This window comes from Staurois parvus, unplaced genomic scaffold (assembly GCF_062004578.1).
Source record: "Staurois parvus isolate SC_StPar_1 unplaced genomic scaffold, SC_StPar_1.0 ptg000202l, whole genome shotgun sequence".
NCBI classification, from domain to species: Eukaryota; Metazoa; Chordata; class Amphibia; order Anura; family Ranidae; genus Staurois; species Staurois parvus.
The window spans coordinates 8,656,102-8,675,717 of record NW_028317998.1 but is presented as its reverse complement, the minus strand read 5'-3'; positions in this window follow the sequence as shown (position 1 = coordinate 8,675,717).

The window sequence follows — 19,616 nt, the reverse complement described above, 5'->3', positions numbered from 1 at the left end:
ATCAACGTTTTTTGGCAGGGATCTTTTTTGGCTGGAAAAAAAAACACCAGAACTAGTGGGTTTCTAGAGGAGTTTTTTAGCTGTAAAAACACTATAATGCTGAAAAAAACGCAACAAAGCATGGGAAAGCAAAGCAAAATTTTATTTTGGGTTAAACAAAAATGCAGGAAAACGCCGCTAAACACTAATGCAAAACTGCTAAAAAACCTCACATTTTTAACATGACTTTACACAGCCAACGTTACCAGCGTTATCAAAACGTCCAGTGTGCATAAGGACTTTGTTTGATACACTTTGCAGATTCCTGCTTAGAAAAAAATCTGCAAGTGATACTAGTGTTGTGTTGTGAACATTCGATTTTGTTGTGCCCTCACATCCCTGTACCATGGTGTGAACGTGCCCTTAATAAAAACAACACAAACCCACTTCCCTAGCCTTCCTGAACTAATTTGCACAGAATCTTCCACTGTTTACTTATAGCATTAGGAAAGCTGTGGTCCATGCCTTGTTGCTTGCTCCAAGCTGAAATCACTGTACAGTGAGCCCTCCATAGACTTGTATAAGTCTGTACTGTGAGTGTCTCCAGTCTTGCTAGACAGTTCTATGCAAGCTGTGCAGGTGTGACCGGTAGTGACAAAAAATTTAGGTTGTGGCTGTCCTTCTGAGGTAGGTTAGCAACATCGAACTTTAGTATGGATAAGTTCAGGGGAGCTTAAGAGGGTGGATAATTGTAGTTTTCTTAAAGCAGAGCTAACCCCATCAATTTAATGGTTTTCCAAATGGCAGTTTTCTTGGCTGTAAAGAACAGGAAAGTTTAGTTCTGCTGTAAAGTCTGTTATAAAGTACGGGAATAGATACATTTTAATGTCAAAATTCAGCATTTCAGCACTGTCATATCCGCAATGTGTGCAAGGTACACCGTCCCCAAGGGTAATGCCACTGTGCAATCACACTGGACATACAAGATTGGGGTCAGTCCTAAGCTGAAGTTAGGCCTGTCACTTGCAGCTGCAGAAAGATCAATTCCATCTATGAAGAGTTTGTAGAAGGTGGGAGCAGATTATACACTCATCATGCATGACAGATGCACCTCTCTAGTCAATGAAGGAATGACTGGCTGTGACAGTGCTGCCACTGCTACACGTGCACTGTCCACCTTCACCACCAGTTATGCAAGTCCACAATCAAGACTGGGATGGGAGGGGGGCTGCTCTGGCACAGTGATTTTATGTTGAGGGGTGCGTTCCACCCTGGGTACCGTCACTTACTAGGTGCTGTCAAGGATGACACAGAACGCACCATGAGGAAACTTCCTGTAATGCAACAGACAGCATATATACAGAATGACATCATGGAAAGATATTGGTAGACAATGCTTTCCTAGAGACATACAGCCTTATCTGTCTCGGCTTGTCTGGATAGTGGCCTATGCTTCTTTTCTTCCTAGCCTGACAGCCATTGACAGATCCAGCCAGGAACAGCATGGTGAGTCTCACTGCCCTGATCATGTTCCCACCACCTCTTGCTTTGCTCCCTCCCTCCCTAATCACTCTCCAACCCAACCTGCTCAACAGACACCAGTGGTGCCAATGTTACTCCAAGCTGTAGGAGCTGTCCTAACAGTATGGGGTTGATTTACTAAAAGAGCACTCAGAATCTGGTGCATGGTAACCATCAGCCTCCAACTTCAGCTTGTTCAATTAAGCTTTGGCAATAAAACCTGGATGTTGCACCAGATTTTGCACAAGACCCTCTATGTGACTGTTCCACTTTTATTGCTGGCTTTCAGCACACTTACCCACACTAGTTTCTATTCAAATTAACATTTCTATACCCTGCCCAAAGGCTTATTGCCCAAAGGTTTCCTGCCCAAAGGCTCATTTACACTAGGGTGTGTTGCAGCAACAAAGTTGATGTGCATATTTTATAGCTACACAGCAAAAAATTTACCTTTTTTACATTGTAGAATGGTCTGGATACAGGACTGCAATTAGACATCATGTCTATGTAGGCACGTCTTCTGACATCCTTTTTTACCAGCTTGTGTTTTGTGATTGTTTCAGCAAAATCTGTGCTAGAATCTGTTATTGCAGGCAGCATGCTTTTCTCTTCCAGAATTTAACCACAACTATCCATAAATGGCCAGTAGAGGGTAATAAAATAAGAAACAAATGATCACACATTGTACATCACTTCCATATTAACGGCCAAATGGCAGAGAAACTCCATCCATCCAACCTTCTCTTCTCATATGTGTTTTCACCCCTCTGATGTATTTAGCCCCAAATAGCATAGGCAGTACACATGTCCCTCTCCTCCGACAAGGTGAAAGTAGGGCACCTATTCCACTTGTCTAATAAGGTTTTGTAAGCAACCAGAGTGTGGCTTTGTGCTTCTGAGTGGTGATATGGATCAGAGGAATAAAAATGTTGAGAAATAGTGCAGCCACCCCCACACCTGGTCCATAACCGCTATTATGGCATATAACAGCCCTGTCAAGATAGCAGACTTTAGCATAACATTTCTTATAACACATATTGTTTTCTGAATTATTTTTCAGGTAAAACTTTATCTTCTGCATACTTACTTTATCAACACTGAAAACTGCATCTTACAGTTTTCAAATATCTACAATTATAGGGAAATAGCTCAGGGTCAGCAATTAATATTTTAGAGCCCATTCAAGAGCATTCACATATGCACATTTGTCCTTGAAGCATTTCCCCTAGCCCCGAGAGCATTTTCCCTGTAGAAGAGGATTTTTTTACTTGACAGCTTGTCTTAACCACAGAGGCTGAACTTGCGCTGTTTGATCCTCAACCTACTGAGAATTACTGAGACAGGAAGATCAAAGCAACTCAGTGGGGAGGAAGATTCCTAGCAGCATAATTTCTTTTTCCTGTATCCCAAATTGGTCAGTCAAGCGAACTGCACTAAAGACATTTGGCTAATTAGTCCTGTATTTACTGTGGTTTCAAACTTAAATGATTAAAAAAATCTTTTGGGTTTAAAAAATTTCCACAGAAAGACAGGTCAGTTTTCAAATGGTTTTACTGACCATGCAGACCATGAGGAGTCCCACAAGAGTTTGTTGTAGATTTGGAGCCATTCAAGGTTTATTTTTAAACGTTAATGGTCAGTTTAGCTCAGGAATTATGTCCGTTAGACAAAACGCTTGGAACTTGGAACAATATAAAATTCACTAAAGATCAAAGTTGAATTTATTTAACAGAATGCTAATAAAACAAATATAGTTGAAACAGAAAAGCCCCAAAGAACCCTGAGCATCTCAGTTTTCACTCAGCCTGAGTACATTCATCTTTTTCTCAAGCCTTTCATGGTTTCTATCATGTCCCTACAGAGAAACCAAACCTGAAAGTGTAAGGTGCCTCCCTATTATATTAAGCTAGCCACAGGCAATCAATGGTGACCATTAACAGGCAAAAATCACCCTAAGAATGATGGGTGGGGGGATACCTGCCAAACTTTGCACGACATAACATGATCTTTGCCTGATCTTGACAATGGTGCACACACATTGGAGTTGCTTTACTAAAACTGGAGCACACAGATTCTGGTGCAGCTGTGCATGGTAGTCAATCAGCTTCTAACGTCAGCATGGTCAATTAAGTTTTGACAAAAAAACCCTGGAAACTGATTGGCTACCATGCATGGCTGCACCAGATTCTGTACTCTCCAGTTTTAGTAAATCAATCCCATTATTCTGAATGTTTCAATATTCCTAAAGCTCTAGATTAGGGGTCTCCAAACTTCTAAACAAAAGGCCAGTTTACTATCATTCAGACTTTAGAGGGGCCAGACTGTCACCAGTGGGTGTGGAAAATGTTGTGGCATCAGTAACAATTCACCATTGTTGGAGTCAGTGAGAGAAATAGTGCCTCATCATTGGTATCTGTGAGAGGAATAGTGAACCATCATTGGTGTCAGTGAGTGAAATAGTACCCCATTATTGGTGTCAATGGAAGGAAAAGTGTGCCATTATTCGTGTCAATTGGAGGAATAGCGCCCCATTGTTGGTGTCAGTGGGAGGAAAAGTGCCGCATTCCTGGTGTTAGTGGGAGGAAAAATGCCCCATTGTTGGTGTCACTGGGAGTAATAGTGCCCCATTGTTGGTGTCAGTGCAAGGAATAGTACTTCAGGACCAAATAAAGGCAACCAAAGGACCGCAGGCTGTAGTTTGAAGACGACTGCTCTACATAATTTTGATTCCAGCTTCAAACTGTCTCCCTAACGGGGCCACAATTAATGTCTTATTTGTCTGCCCCTCCAGTAAATTACGATGTTGCAACCTAATATCAGTTCACTCTGTCTCATACTATGGTGTGATTCATGGAGGAGAATGGCCCAAGCCAAGTCTCACTTGCTCTTCATCACTAGTGTTGGGCTTTATATTCGAGTCGATTGTAAGTGCGGCTCAAACATTGACTGGGCGTTTGGCAAGCTATTCGCCCGCTGCGTCCCACAATGCACTGCGCCCTGACAGTGCATTGTGATTGGCCAAAGCAATGTACCTGATCACAATCACAGCGCATGATGATGTCACAAGGTTACCCTCGCCCCCTTGTGATGTCAGCACAGTATTTAAGAACTGTCATTGCGGTGCAGCTTTCAAATAGCGGGAGCCAGCTTCAAGAGCTGTCTTCGGGTTAGCAGTGGCGGTAGGTATCGTGATTGACATCAAATCTACTTAGGGGGTCATTTTTTTATTTTTGTCTTTATTAAAGGACTTGTCAAAGACTGTTTCTTATCTTTTTCATACTACACTTTTTTTTTGTGAATGGGTTGCGTTACCATGTACCACATACTCATTCACATGGGGGAGGGGGGTGGGATCTGGGGGCCTCCTTGTTAAAGGGGGCTTCCAGATTCTGATAAGCCCCCTGTCTGCAGATCCCCACAACCACCGGCCAGGGTTGTGGGGAAGAGGCCCTTGTTCCCATCAACATGGGGACAAGGTGCTTTGGGGAGGGATCGCCCCCACCCCATGTTGAGAACATGTGGCATGATATGGTTCGGGGAGGCGCTCATCCCCCCTTTCGTGACTTGCTGGGCTGCATACTCAGATAATGGTCTGATATGGATTTTAGAAAACATTTTGGTGTGGGGGTTCCCCTCAAAATCCATACTAGACCTGAAGGGCTTGGTATGGATGGGAGGGAGGACCCCATGCCGTTTAACAAAAAAAAAATTAATTGTTGGGCAATACCGGCAATTTGTTTTACATTCAGCTGTCAGCGGGGAACCCTGTTGACATCTGAAAAAGTAAATAATGTTTCACTAATAAAATACTGTATGACTTAATAATAATAACTCATGCGATATTTTAGTAGCTGGGCGGTATCTTACTGCACACTCAGATGCAGTAAGATATCGCTCAGTAAATTGTCCATGTTCGAAGTTCGCAGTTGAACTTTCGGTAAGTTCGAAGTTTCGACCGTGAACCAAACAGGGGTGTGTTCGGCCTATCATTATTCATCACTATTACTGATCCTTCCTGTAGCTCTGAGGTATTACACAACAATATTTTACCAGGACTATCAGGAAGTTCTAAGATAATTTAGCAGAGACAAACAGAGCATCAATGAAATATGGTACTGATTTTAATTGAGTTTAAGGGACAAACTTGTAGGATATGTACAGATAAAACACCCTGTAAAAAATAAACCAGCTGCTTTTGTTTTTAGTACCAGTTATATAAAAAATAATTTAATTTGCTTGGCCATTAAGGGCCACTGTGGGTCACAGTATGGCAGAGCTGTTAACAGGGATGCAAAGAAAAATGTTAGCACCCTCTGCTGTAGGCTGTCCAAGAGGATAGCAACCCCTTTGTCTCTCTATTGATCAAGTCCTGGGTTCGAACACTGATATTGATGACTTTCAAGGATAATTAATTTACAGTATCTGTTTTATTTTTTCTGATATATTTACTATACTGTAATTTTATTTACAATCCAATGTTGAAAATCATGTGCTTTGACTGATCATCTGACCATACAGGTAGATGGTTATTTGCATTTTTATAAGACTACCTTTACAGAGTAGGGCACAGAGGAAGGCCATTGTATTTTTCTCTTAAGCTACTAGATTTTCTCATAGCCAGGATTCAAGGAGGACTCAGGAGTCAGTAGGGTTAGGTGCCAGCCCTGTCCCTGCTAAGAGAGAGGCACCATGGGCAAGGCGTCCAGGTGGTGATAAATAACTTATCTTCTGAATAATCTGGAGTTATAAATGGGGTGCTCCAAGGCTCTGTCCTGGGATCAATTCTGTTTAACCTGTTCAAAAATGATGTTGAGGTTGATATAAATAGTTCATTTGCAATACTTGATGAGGATACAAAGCTAAACTGGGTAATACAATAGGATATAGCAACTTTACTAGAAGACTTCGATAAAATAAAGGGGCGGGCAACTGCATGGCAAATGGGGTTTAATATTGCAAAATATAAAGTAAGGTACTTGTGGGCTAAAAATAAGAATGAATGTTACTTACTAGGGGATAATACCTCTTTTGCAATTGAAGATGGAAAAGGATCTGGGGGTCCTTGTATACCATAGACTCAGCAATATCATGCAATGCCAAGCTGCAGCAAGCAAGGCTAGCAGACTAATAACATACATTAAAAGGGTATCTACTAAAGGACTATATTTCTAGCAATTTACAAAATCTGGCTTGTCCAAATCTTGAGTATAACATCCAGTTCTGGTCATCAATCCTCAGGAAGGATGTGCTGGAGCTGGAGAGAGTCCATAGAAGGGTAACAAAGCTAACAAGGGGGCTGGGGGACCTCAATTATAAGGAACGACAACAAGCATTACATTTAGATATGATGTCAATATTCAAATAATTAAATAGCGATTATAGACTAGGGAGTAAATTATTCAGTCTCAGGTCTCTTAAGAAGACACATGGCCTTTCAGTAAAGTTGAAGAAGAATCAGTTTAACCTTAAACTGTGTAAGGATTTTTTTTTTACTGTGAATGGTAAGAATGTTGGTGGTGTCAGTGGGGAGTGTCAATCATTTCAAAAACTTTTAGATGGGCATTTTAGCAAATGCAATATACACGGATAAGGGAAATAATAGTGACATAAAAGCATACACACAAGCTTACACAGGTATAAATATATTGACTGGTGTCTTTATTCAACCACACCAACTATGTAATATTAGAATAATTTCCCTTTAAGATTAATAAAGTATTCTGAATCTGAGAGTTTCCTGGGTTAGTTTCCAAGAGCTTACTAATTTTTCCTGTGGGTGCAAAAGCATGGACCAGGATGAAAGCAGGAGGAAACCTGGAGTGGTGGAAGTAATGTATGCAATTTGTATGACTACTGGCATGCTGCACCTCTCTAAACTATTCTGAACTGTGTGTGACTTAAAGTCAAATGCCACCATCTTCAAATGATGGCTGAAGTATGTAAATATCTCTGACTAGTGATTAAGTAAATTACTAAAAGGCATTCCTGGTGTAGATTTCTCCTTCTTCTAACTTTTATATGAGGACATCTCCTGGAAATGGAACTTGTGCCCTTGGGGAAAAGTAGGGTCTGTTTGTGTAAGGACTGAAGCAGGTGTGCAAAAGACTGTCAAGAGGGGGTTAAGTCAGGAATGGTGATCCTACAGGTGTCCTTACACGCATGTAATAGTAGGACAAGGTTACTATCCTAGAAACTTTGTGGGAGCTGATCAAATAGCTGTTGCCCCCTCTTGCTACAAAACAAATGGTGTCAAGCACAGAATTTTAGAAGTCTATTAGTCAGAAGGGACAGGAAGGAGGAAAGCCCTACCCATAGGTAGAAATGTAAAAGTGATGAAGCCCACTCGTCTGTCAACATGTGCAACAACATGGAGGCTGAGGAGAGTGACTATTCGTTGCAGGTGGATTTCATTCATTGCCTCAGAGGGACTACAGGAAGGTTATGGCCATTGTGTCAGGCCTGTGCACAAACCACACTAGAAATGTCTTTGTGGGCCTGCTGCCCAAGTGTCACATGCTGGTATCCAGACACAGAATGCTGTGGGATGTCTCACTAGAGATGCAGGGGATAATTTTCCCCACAGGAGTCCACCATACACAGGGCTCAATTCATAAAGAGTTATTTTCCTCTTAAAATCTGAGATAAAATAGCTCATACAGTTGCAGGAAAAAGTATGTGAACCCCTTGGGATTACGTGGAGTTTTACATGAATTGGGCATAAAATGTGCTCTGAACATCATCTAAGTCACAACAATAGAAGAAGTCTGCTAAACATAATACTACACAAACATTAGATGTTGCCATGGTTTAATTGCACATAACATGTAAACATTCACAGTGCAGGGAGGAAAAAGTATGTGAACCTTTGGACTTAATAACTGGTTGACCCTCCTTTGGCAGCAATAACCTCAACCAAACGTTTCCTGTAGTTGCAGATCAGACCTGCACAACGATCTGGAGTAATTTTGGACCACTCTTCTTCACAAAACGGTTTTAGTGTAGCAATATTCTTGGGATGTCTGGTGTGAATCGCTCTCTTAAGGTCATGCCACAGCATTTCAATGGGGTTGAGGTCAGGACTCTGACTGGGCCACTCCAGAAGGCGTATTCTGTGCTGTTGCAGCCATTGTTTTGTTGAATTACTTGTATGCTTTGGGTCATTGTCCTGTTACATCACCCATCCTCTGCGGAGCTTCAGTTGGCGAACAGATGGTCGTACGTTTTCCTGCAAAATGTCTTGATAAACTCTGGAATTCATTTTTCCATCAATGACAACAATCTGTCCAGGCCCTGAGGCAGCAAAGCAGCCCCAAACCATGATGCTCCCTCCGCCATGTTTTACAGTGGGGATGAGGTTTTGATGTTGGTGTGCTGTGCCTTTTTTTCTCCACACATAGTGTTGTGTGTTCTTCCCAAACAACTCAATCTTGGTTTCATCTGTCCACAGTATATTTTGCCAGTAGTGCTGTGGAACATCCAGGTGCTCTTTTGCAAACTTCAAACGTGCTGCAATATTCTTTTTGGACAGCAATGGCTTCCTCCGGGGTGTCCTCCCATGTACTCCATTCTTGTTTAATGTTTTCCTTATTGTAGATGTGTCAACAAAAATGTTAGCATGTGCCAGAGATTTCTGTAGGTCTTTAGCTGACACTCTGGGATTCTTCTTTACCTCATGCAGCATTCTGCGCTGTGCTCTTGCAGTCATTTTTACAGGACGACCATACCTAGGGAGAGTAGCAACAGTGCTAAACTTTCTCCATTTGTAGACAGTCTGTCTTACCATGGACACATGAACATCAAGGCTTTTGGAGATACTTTTGTAACCCTTTCCAGCTTCATGCAAGTCAACAATTCTTGATCGTAGGTCTTCTGAGAGCTCTTTTTTGCAAGGCATGGTTCACATCAGACAGTGCTTCTTGAAACCAGTAAACCCAAAACAGGTAGGTGTGTGTTTTTTAAGGGCAGGACAGCTGTCAGCAACACATCCAATATCATCACACTGATTGGAGTCAAGGTTGGCTCACTCCTGGCTCCAATTAGCTCTGGGAGAAGTCATTAAGCTAGGGCCTCACATACTTTTTCCTCCCTGCACTGTGAATGTTTACATGTTATGTGCAATTAAACCATGGCAACATCTAATGTTTGTGTAATATTATGTTCAGCAGACTGTGTTCTTCTATTGTTGTGACTTAGATAACGTTCAGAGCACATTTTATGCCCAATTCATGCAAAACTCCACGTAATCCCAAGGGGTTCACATACTTTTTTCTTGCAACTGTAGCTTTTTTTCAAGCAATTTCTTGCAATTCACAAAAAAACTCTACTAAAAAAAAGCATGAGCTATTTAATCAAAGTGTGAGGTATTTTACTCATGAAACCATTTGATATTTTATATCATGATGTGATATCCAGTGAAATGGAAACAGTGGAGAAGGATTAGAACCCCTCAATTTTTAGTGCTAATAAAGAGGTAAAATGGTTTCAACTGTAGAAATATGCCAACAAATACAACTTTGTCATTGGGGAGATTTCCCTTCACTTCTGTCCCATAGCCATAACAGGAAGTGAGAGGAAATCCCTGCAAATTAAATTAATCCCTTGGGGACCCCCAGGTCACCATAACCATTGTCCCCATTGGAAGATTTTTCCTCTATTACTTTCCTAGGGACAACCCAAAATTCTGATTTTTCTTTCACTTTCAGTGACAACATAACAGGACAAATGGAGGGAGTTAATCTCCCTCACAGGGACATACAGCAATATAAACCTGCCAGGGGGTCTAAGCTATCTCCACTCTATCCAAAACTAAAAAAAATTGCCTTTAGTTATACTTTAAGTAAATCAGTCCCAATGATTCTGTGTTTTTCCATAATTAGATTTCTATGTATTACTGTTGAGAGAACTGATCCAAAAAGTTAGACGAATGCCAAATTGGCTATTATATTATTACATTCGTTAAATACCTCATGCCCGATCCACTACTTACTTAACTTATGAATGTATTTATTTATTTCCTTTAGTGAATTGGTTTTAACGCTGTGTTATGAGTTATTTACCTCATGTATTTGATTTTTTAGGTAAAAACCCATAAGGTGATAGTGACTTGACATTTTCAGCATCTTATGAGATGTTTGGAAAAAATGTGTCATGTGATTCAATTATCTCATGAGATATTGTTTAGTGAATTGAGCCCACTGTGAGTTATAGCCAGATTTACTCCTCAAATGAAATATCAGTGTGGAACCTGGCCAAGACAAGTGCAAGAAACCTAGAAGGAATTGGCCGACACCCCTGCCCTAAACACACTATGCAATGTAATGAGACTTTCATTTTGAGAGACATGTGTTCAAGGACAATGTGATAGTGGCTAGACCCAATAGGTTGGATGGGGTGAGAACTGTTAATAGGAGGGACCCACAGCTGGGTTAAGTGAAATTCTGCCCTGTCCACTACTATTATGAACTGTTTGATCTGTAGGTCAATCTTTTTTTCTGTTTTAGTGTGTAATGTAAAAAATAAATGTTGTGCTTGATATATTAGGCAGATTGTATATATTGCTATTTGTCGATGCAAATGTTGGCTGAAACAATTAAATACATTGTACCATATTGTTATCTTATGAAACTTATCTTAGACCCTTTCCTTTCCTTGTGCTGTGTTCTTGCTAGGAGTGATATGATCACAGATAGAGGATGCTGTTTTGGTTTGTTTTTTTTTGTCTGGCTTTTTTGTAGTGCCCTGGAGTTAGGCCCTTTAGGCATAGTTTTGGTCCTAGTGAATTTTGGGGGGTTTATTAGGTTTTCTAGACACAGGAATGTACCATATTTTTCCATTGGGCAGTGTAGGGTGGGGCACAGAAGTGGCCCTTTGCGAATCCCTTTCAAGCCACTAGATGTCCTTATAGCCAGTAGTCAGGGAGAACTCTAGAGTTAGTATGTTCAAGTGTCAGCCCTGCTCCTGCAAGGAGAGGGGCACCTTGGGTAAGGATATATTGGGAGGCAGAAAGATTCCTACGTTTGTTTCCCTGAGACTGATTACTGGTTTTCCCTGTGGGTTCAACAGCATGGAGCAGCATGTTGGCAGAAAGTTTTGATTGTGTAGCTTCTTTAGGGGGACATCTTCTTGATACAAAACTTGTGTCCAAGGAGCAATGTGGTATTCATTGACATAAGGCCTGAAGCAGGTGTACAGAAGACTGTCAACAGGTATTTGTTAAGCTAGGATTTGTCACCCCATACGCATCTTCACACACAAAGGAGAATAGGATAGTTCCCCTGGGGGCCTGGGGGGGGGGGGGGGGGGGTCCCACGCTCATTATATGCTGCTAAGACAAGGTTGCACTCTCCCGCTACATAACACCACCCCCAAAAAAACTGTTAAATCAAAACTACTGTACCTGAGCAGATGAAGACTTGCTTTATGTTACTATAAGTGTTTTTATGAATACATATCCTATGAGTAGAGTTGCTCCAATATGCCTTTGTTTGACTTGTGGGAAGTTTGGCCAAACAGGTCAAAATATTGAATACAAATCCATAAGTTCACACTATTGTTACCTGAAGGTCGCGCAACTTGCAGTGTGACTTTGCCAGGCAACTTAAGTACTACTTTGAAGCAACTTTCAGGGAATGCCTGGGTAATATTTCTGTATGCCTGGGTAATCTTTGTATAATGTCGGATCCAAATCACATCAATATAGATAAAGATCCGACTTGGAGGCAACTTCTATTAATGCATATGGACACAAGTCAGATAGAAGTTGCCTTGAAGTAGTACAGGAACCTTTTCTAAAGCAGGAGTGACTTCAGTAGTGCTAATCAATACAGCTCTCATTGACTAACATAAGATTTTATATGTCAAGCAACTTGGGGTTTCACAAGTTGGATCCCAAGTAGCAGCAGTGTGAACTGAGCCTTAAAGTCACTAGAGAAAAAAATTCTGGGTTTTTTTGGCATCTGTAAGCAACCAAAGGCAACAAAATGGAATGGAAAACCCACCACATGTCAAAGGAACATAAGGGTGAAAATGTGTACAACGATGGGGAGGGGCAATTTTATTTGGTTTCAAGGGCAACATGGGAAATATGAAAATCCTTCATTTTGCAATTTTGTGGGGTCCCTTACGCAAGGGATGCTAACCATCAGTAAATTTATAAACAAAAATGAATGATTAGATAGGCGCTGTGATCCTATACTATGATCCTATAATAGTAGCAAATATTACCTGGAAAGTGAAAAAAACTCAGTCGTGTATCAAAAAACATGAATTAAATGAACAATAACAAATATTAGTGAATAAGCAAAGAAAATATATAATCAAAATATAAATAAACAAATAATTAAATCTTCATTGCAAAATAGGATCTCTAGCACCATGAATGTGTTCAAATGATGACCATAGTGACCAACGGAAGTGACAGTCACTCCACGAAGTGCCAAAACACCATAAACTCGTATCTTCACCATGTGCCCGAATAATAAGTGAATTTCTCACTCACCAGACTTTTATGACCCCAGTTACAGTGGTCAGAAAGTATTTTTGGTAAAAATATGACAGACGATCAACCTCTGGTTGTCCTATGGTATTTCTAATACTCATTATTATTATTATTATACAGGATTTATATAGCTCTGTCTTGAGGGGAGGAACTGATGGTGGTGTTGTTGGTCTTGATGGAAAAGTCGGGGGGGGGGGGGCGCGGGCTGGGGGGAAAACTAGGAGCTCAGTTTTGAAAAGATTTAGTCTGAGGAAGTGGAGTGACATCCAATCCGATATGTCGCTCAGTAGGCTTGTGATACGGGTGGAGATTGAAGGGGTGAGGTGAGGGGTAGAGAGATAGATTTGCGTGTCATCGCCATAGAGATGGTAGTTGAAGCCGTGAGAGTGTATCAATTGGCCAAGGGAGGAGGTATAGATGGAGAAGAGATGGGGCCCGAGGACAGAACCTTGAGGGACCCCAACAGAGAGGGGGAGTGAAGAGGAGGTGGCAGCATTATAGGTAACACTGAAGGAGCGCTGTGATAGATAGGAAGAGAGCCAGGAGAGAGCGGAGTCTCTGAGGCCAAGAGAGTGTAGTTTTTTGAGGAGGAGGGGGTGGTCAACCGCGTCGAAAGCCGCAGAGAGGTCGAGGAGTAGGAGCACTGAATAGTGACCATTAGCTTTGGCGGTTAGCAGGTTGTTGGTGAGTTTGAGTAGGGCAGTTTTGGTGGAGTGTAGGGGGCGGAAGCCAGACTGTAGGGGATCAAGAAGGTTGTCGGTGAGGTGGGAACTCAGGTGATTATAGACTAAGTGCTCTAGGAGTTTGGATGTAAATGGCAGCAGGGAGATGGGTCTAAGGTTGTTCAGGTCAGTGGGATCCAGGGAGGGTTTTTTAAGTATGGGAGTGATGTGCGCATGTTTTAGAGGGGAGGGGAATGTGCCAGTAGAGAGTGAAAGATTAAAGATGTGTGTGAGGGAGCGTAGGATGGAGAAAGAGGATGATCATAGGAGTTGTGAGGGGACAGGGTCAAGGGGGTAGGTGGTGAGGTGGGCTTCAGAGAAGACCTTGGTGACCTTTTCAGTGGTAGCGAGGTAAAAGGAGTGGAGTGTTGAGGGGGATTTACTGTGAGGAATGCTAGGTGGGGTGGGAGTCTGGGCAGTGGTGAGGTCGAAGGAGTGGAGTGTTGAGGGGGTTTTAGTGTGAGGGATGCTAGGTGGGGTGGAAGTCTGGGCAGTGGCGATGTCCCTACAAATTGCGTCAATCTTGTTTTTGAAGTGGTTAGCAATCTCGTGGGTGGAGGTGGGGGCGGAGAGAGTAGAGAGTTAAAAGTAGAGAAGAGCCGGCGAGAACTGGAGGAGAAGGTATTAATGGGGGTAAAAAGGGTGGTACGTACGCGGCGAAACTTGCGTCGAAGTGTGATTCCGTCACTTCTGGGTTCCAGTAACGTCACGACCGGCTAAGCGAGAACGAGGCTTGGAATGCACGTAGGCCATCTTTTTTGTATCTGAGAGTTGCACATGCTGGTGCTGGCAAACATTAGCACCTTTACATGTGAGTGTGCACTTTTTTGTTTTCAAACCAATGCAAATAATAAATACTGCATTTAGAATGGCTTAAATCTCTGGTTTATTTGAGTGGCTGGGTACATTCTACCAAGAGTATGGAGAGCCGGTCTTAGAGCGATTGCGCACTGTATGGTTGGTAACAATTCCAATGTCATCTTCTCAGATGCCATCCCTTGAGGTCCATTGATGAGTAGGAGAACTACCATAGGACAACCAGAGGCTGATCGTCTGCTATGTTTTTACCAAAAACACTTTCTGACCACTGTAACTGGGGTCAAAAACGTCTGGTGAGTAAGCAATTCACTTATTATTCGGGCACATGGTGAAGATAGGAGTTTATGGTGTTTTAGCACTTTGTGGAGTGACTGTCACTTCCGTTGGTCACTATGGTCATCATTTGAACACGTTCATGGTGCTAGAGATCATATTTTGCAATGAAGATTTAATTATTTGTTTATTTATATTTTGGTTATATATACACTTTCCAGGTAATATTTGCTACTATACACCAAGTAAAATTGTAGATTATTGTTTTTTGGACCTGTGTTTGATGTGTGTTCAAAATGTAGGTTTTTTTCACAAATCCAAGTTTAAAATATGAAACATAGAACAAAAAAGAATAATCTACAATTTTTACAAACAGAGAAGGAGCACTTTGTTTGCAGAATCCTGACTTTGGAATCCAAATATCCACCTGGGAGGAGGAAGACCATTTTCTGCATCCTTAAAGGAGGGACCCACCTACTGTGACCAGACCAGCTTTGTTCCTTCTGGATTGAGGATCCATGGGCTTTTGATATATCCTGCTTATATATATCTTCTTTCTGGTGAGTGCGTATTTCTGCTACTTCCTCATGGATCACCAACATTGAGTTTCCACTTGTCACCTGACATGTTTCTATGAACTGGACTTGCAGTGGACTTATTTCTGATTTATTATTAATATCTTCAGTGCTGCACTGTTTTTTATGTTATTCTGTATAAGTACTTATCGGTTGCTTAGAGTGCTCAGCTGCTGTTTAGGACCAGCGCTCACTGTTTTTTCCTTTTAGACAGTCAAATTACTTGTTATGGGTATTGTCAGTGTTTCCATATTGTGTTTATACTGTTTAAATATTGGATGTCTTAGTTTTTAATGTAATTAAAAAATATACAACGTCAATACATTTTCCATGTTTTGTCAGTAAAATGCTGCGGGAGCTTGGCAACACTGCCTTACACGCCATTACAAAATCCTTAAAGTGGTTGTAAACCTCTGAAATGAAAAATAAACAAAGCAAATCCTTCTATAGTATGTACATGCATTAATTCAAAGCACCTACTGTGATTTCTGTCTGCTTTCTCTTTCCTCTGTTGTCTGCCTTCAGCTAACAGTTTATGTTAACAGTAAACAATCCTGGGAGATGGCCAACACCTTCAGCACATAGCAGGTGACTGACAGCCTCAACCATACACATTTGTTTCTCTATGAGACTGTGTAGAAGGTGGAGAGATTACACACAGGTCTGTGTTCTGTGCTGTGCAGTGTGTGACATCAGATCCCTGCCCCTGCCTTCTGGAGCTCAGCAATGCTGTGCAAAATTCGTGCTTTAGAAGGCTGTAGAGAAGAGAGGGCTACAGAAAACAAGGTAAAACCTATGTAGAAGGATTTGTTTAATCTCTGTGTATCACCTGAGGCTATTCATCAGGTATATTGTATGGGTTTACAACCGTTTTAAATGCTCATTTCTAGAACTCCTGACTGTGACACCATACAATAGCAGCACATACATTGCTCTATATGTAAACACTTTTTTAATACTCATATGATTTTAAAAATAGCTTTGTTTGTACACATCAACCCCCAAACAATTTTAACCAATTTCCACCCACCCCAGCATCCCTTCCAGCAGTTCAGAATACCGGGGGGGGGGGGTTGAGAAGGAAGGGCAATCATCTCACAGTTGTTACATGATCAGATGCTGGTCCCGCCGGCTACTGATCTTTAACCTGGACTATTAGCTGTTTTTGAAAGCTTGGTCTCTGTGATAAGAGCATGTAGTGAGCACATTCTTAGAATATATATATACAGTCATGGCCGAAATTGTTGGCACCCTTGATATTTCTCCAGGAAATCATGTATTTCTCACGAAACGTATTGCATTAACACATGTTTTGCTATACACATGTTTATTCCCTTTGTGTGTATTGGGACAAAACAAAAAAAGGGAGGAAAGAAAGCAAATTCGACATAATGTCACACAAACCTCCAAAAATGGGCTGGACAAAAGTATTGGCACCCTTTCACAACTGCGGATAAATAAGAATGTTACAAGCATGTGATGCTCCTGTAAACTCACCTGGGGCAAGTAACAGGTGTGGGCAATATAGAAATCACACCTGAAAGCAGATAAAAAGGAGAGACGTTCACTTAACCTTTGCATTGTGTGTCTGTCTGTGCCACACTAAGCATGGACAACAGAAAGAGGAGACGAGAACTGTCTGAGGACCTGAGAACCAAAATTGTGGCAAAATATCAACAATCTCAAGGTTACAAGTCCATCTCCAGAGAACTAGATTTGCCTTTGTCCACAGTGCGCAACATTATCAAGAAGTTTGCAACCCATGGCACTGTAGCTAATCTCCCTGGTCGTGGACGGATGAGGAAAATTGATGAAAGATTGCAACGCAGAATAGTCCGGATGGTGGATAAGCAGCCCCAAACATGTTCCAAAGACATTCAAGCTGTCCTGCAGGCTCAGGGAGCATCAGTGTCAGCGCGAACTATCCGTCGACATTTAAATGAAATGAAACGCTATGGCAGGAGACCCAGGAGGACCCCACTGCTGACACAGAGACATAAAAAAGCAAGACTACAGTTTGCCAAAATGTACTTGAGTAAGCCAAAAGCCTTCTGGGAAAACGTCTTGTGGACAGATGAGACCAAGATAGAGCTTTTCGGTAAAGCACATCATTCTACTGTTTACCGAAAACGGAATGAGGCCTACAAAGAACAAAACACAGTACCTACGGTAAAATATGGTGGAGGTTCAATGATGTTTTGGGGTTGTTTTGCTGCCTCTGGCACTGGGTGCCTTGACTGTGTGCAAGGCATCATGAAATCTGAGGATTACCAAAGGATTTTGGGTCGCACTGTAGGGCCCAGTGTCAGAAAGCTGGGTTTGCGTCCAAGATCCTGGGTCTTCCAGCAGGACAATGACCCCAAACATACGTCAAAAAGCACTCAGAAATGGATGGCAAAGAAGCGCTGGAGAGTTCTGAAGTGGCCAGCAATGAGCCCAGATCTAAATCCCATTGAACACCTGTGGAGAGATCTTAAAATTGCTGTTGGGAAAAGGTGTCCTTCCAATAAGAGAGACCTGGAGCTGTTTGCAAAGGAAGAGTGGTCCAAAATTCCGGGTGAGAGGTGTCAGAAGCTTATTGATGGTTATAGGAAGCGACTGATTTCAGTTATGTTTTCCAAAGGGTGTGCAACCAAATATTAAGTTAAGGGTGCCAATACTTTTGTCCAGCCCATTTTTGGGGTTTTGTGTGACATTATGTCATATTTGCTTTTCTGCCTCTGTTTTATATTTGTTCCAATACATACAAAGGGAATAAACATGTGTATAGCAAAACATGTGTTAATGCAATACCTTTTTTGTGTGAAATACTTGATTTTCAGGAAAAATATCAAGGGTGCCAACAATTTCGGCCATGACTGTATATATACTCAAAATGCAGCGCTCAAATAAATTATAAATTGATAAGTGAAAAAGTGATAATAAGCGCGCAAGGTTATGCGCTATAAGGTGAAATCAATGTGATGTCTTAATAAAGACGGTATATATTATAAAGTGACAACAGCGTATCGTCTCATGCAAACACATTATATGACATAAATATATAAACACATCAAAGTCCATAAAAATTGTTGAGGTATTCAAAAGGTGTATCAATAATCCAGAGTGTGGGGGGCCTTTCTAACAGGTACACCCAGGGGTTGGACTCCAGACCTCGCAGTGGACCCTCTCAGCTAACGGGGACTGCCCCTTGGTATCACTTACACCCGGCATCAGGTAAGGTCAGCATGAAAGAAAATCCACCTTAAGTAGCTCAAACAAGCCACCAGACAAACAGCTGATACAGTGTAGCAGTATTTTTATTTTTATCTGTATCTGTATTTTTATTCACTCTTATTCGTTGGTCTTAGTATTATCATTATACATATGTGTACCAAGCGCCATCGGAGTGCCTCATCCCCATCGGTTCCCAGATGACCACTAGTGCCCTTTATATTACATGCGCAATAATATTGTGTGTCCGGTGAGTGCAAGCACACCTCTTTTTCCATATCACGGAAGTCACGAGCACCTTATAATTATCATTGATGCAAGTTTATTAAAAGTGATCTGTACCCCCCACACTCTGAAATATTGATGCACCTTTTGAATACCTCAACAATTTGGACTTTGATGCGTTTATATATTGCATTTATATCATATAACATGTTTCCATGAGACGATATGCTGTTGTCACTTTATAATATATACAGTCTTTATTAAGACATCACATTGATTACACCTTATAGCGCATAACCTTGCGCGCTTATTATCACTTTTTCACTTTACAATTTATAATTTATTTGAGCGCTGCATTTTGAGTATATATATATATATATATTCTAAGAACTGTAAGACGGATAGCAAGCTAAAAGCAGAAATGGACTTCACATTAGGCATCTGTCACGGTACCCAACAATTACAGCTTCAGTCCTCTGGGTTTTCACGTTAAATATTAACTTCTTCAACTGCAGGTTAAATTATTATTATGTGGCACCCCTTTTTATGCCATGGCATTGGAAAGCACAAATAGCTGTCTTGGTAACAAAAAATTAGACTTTAATTCCTTGGTTCTATATGGATAGAATTTTTCACTTTGCTTGGCTGTGGCACCACATTGGGACAGTAGCATTGACACCTGAAAGGTCAGGCAAAAAGCTCTTTAAAGGTGTCTATTAAAAAAATAAAACAATAAAACATTTTTTTACTTTTTTTGTGGTATTTAATTTAAATACGGGTGTATGTGTGTGT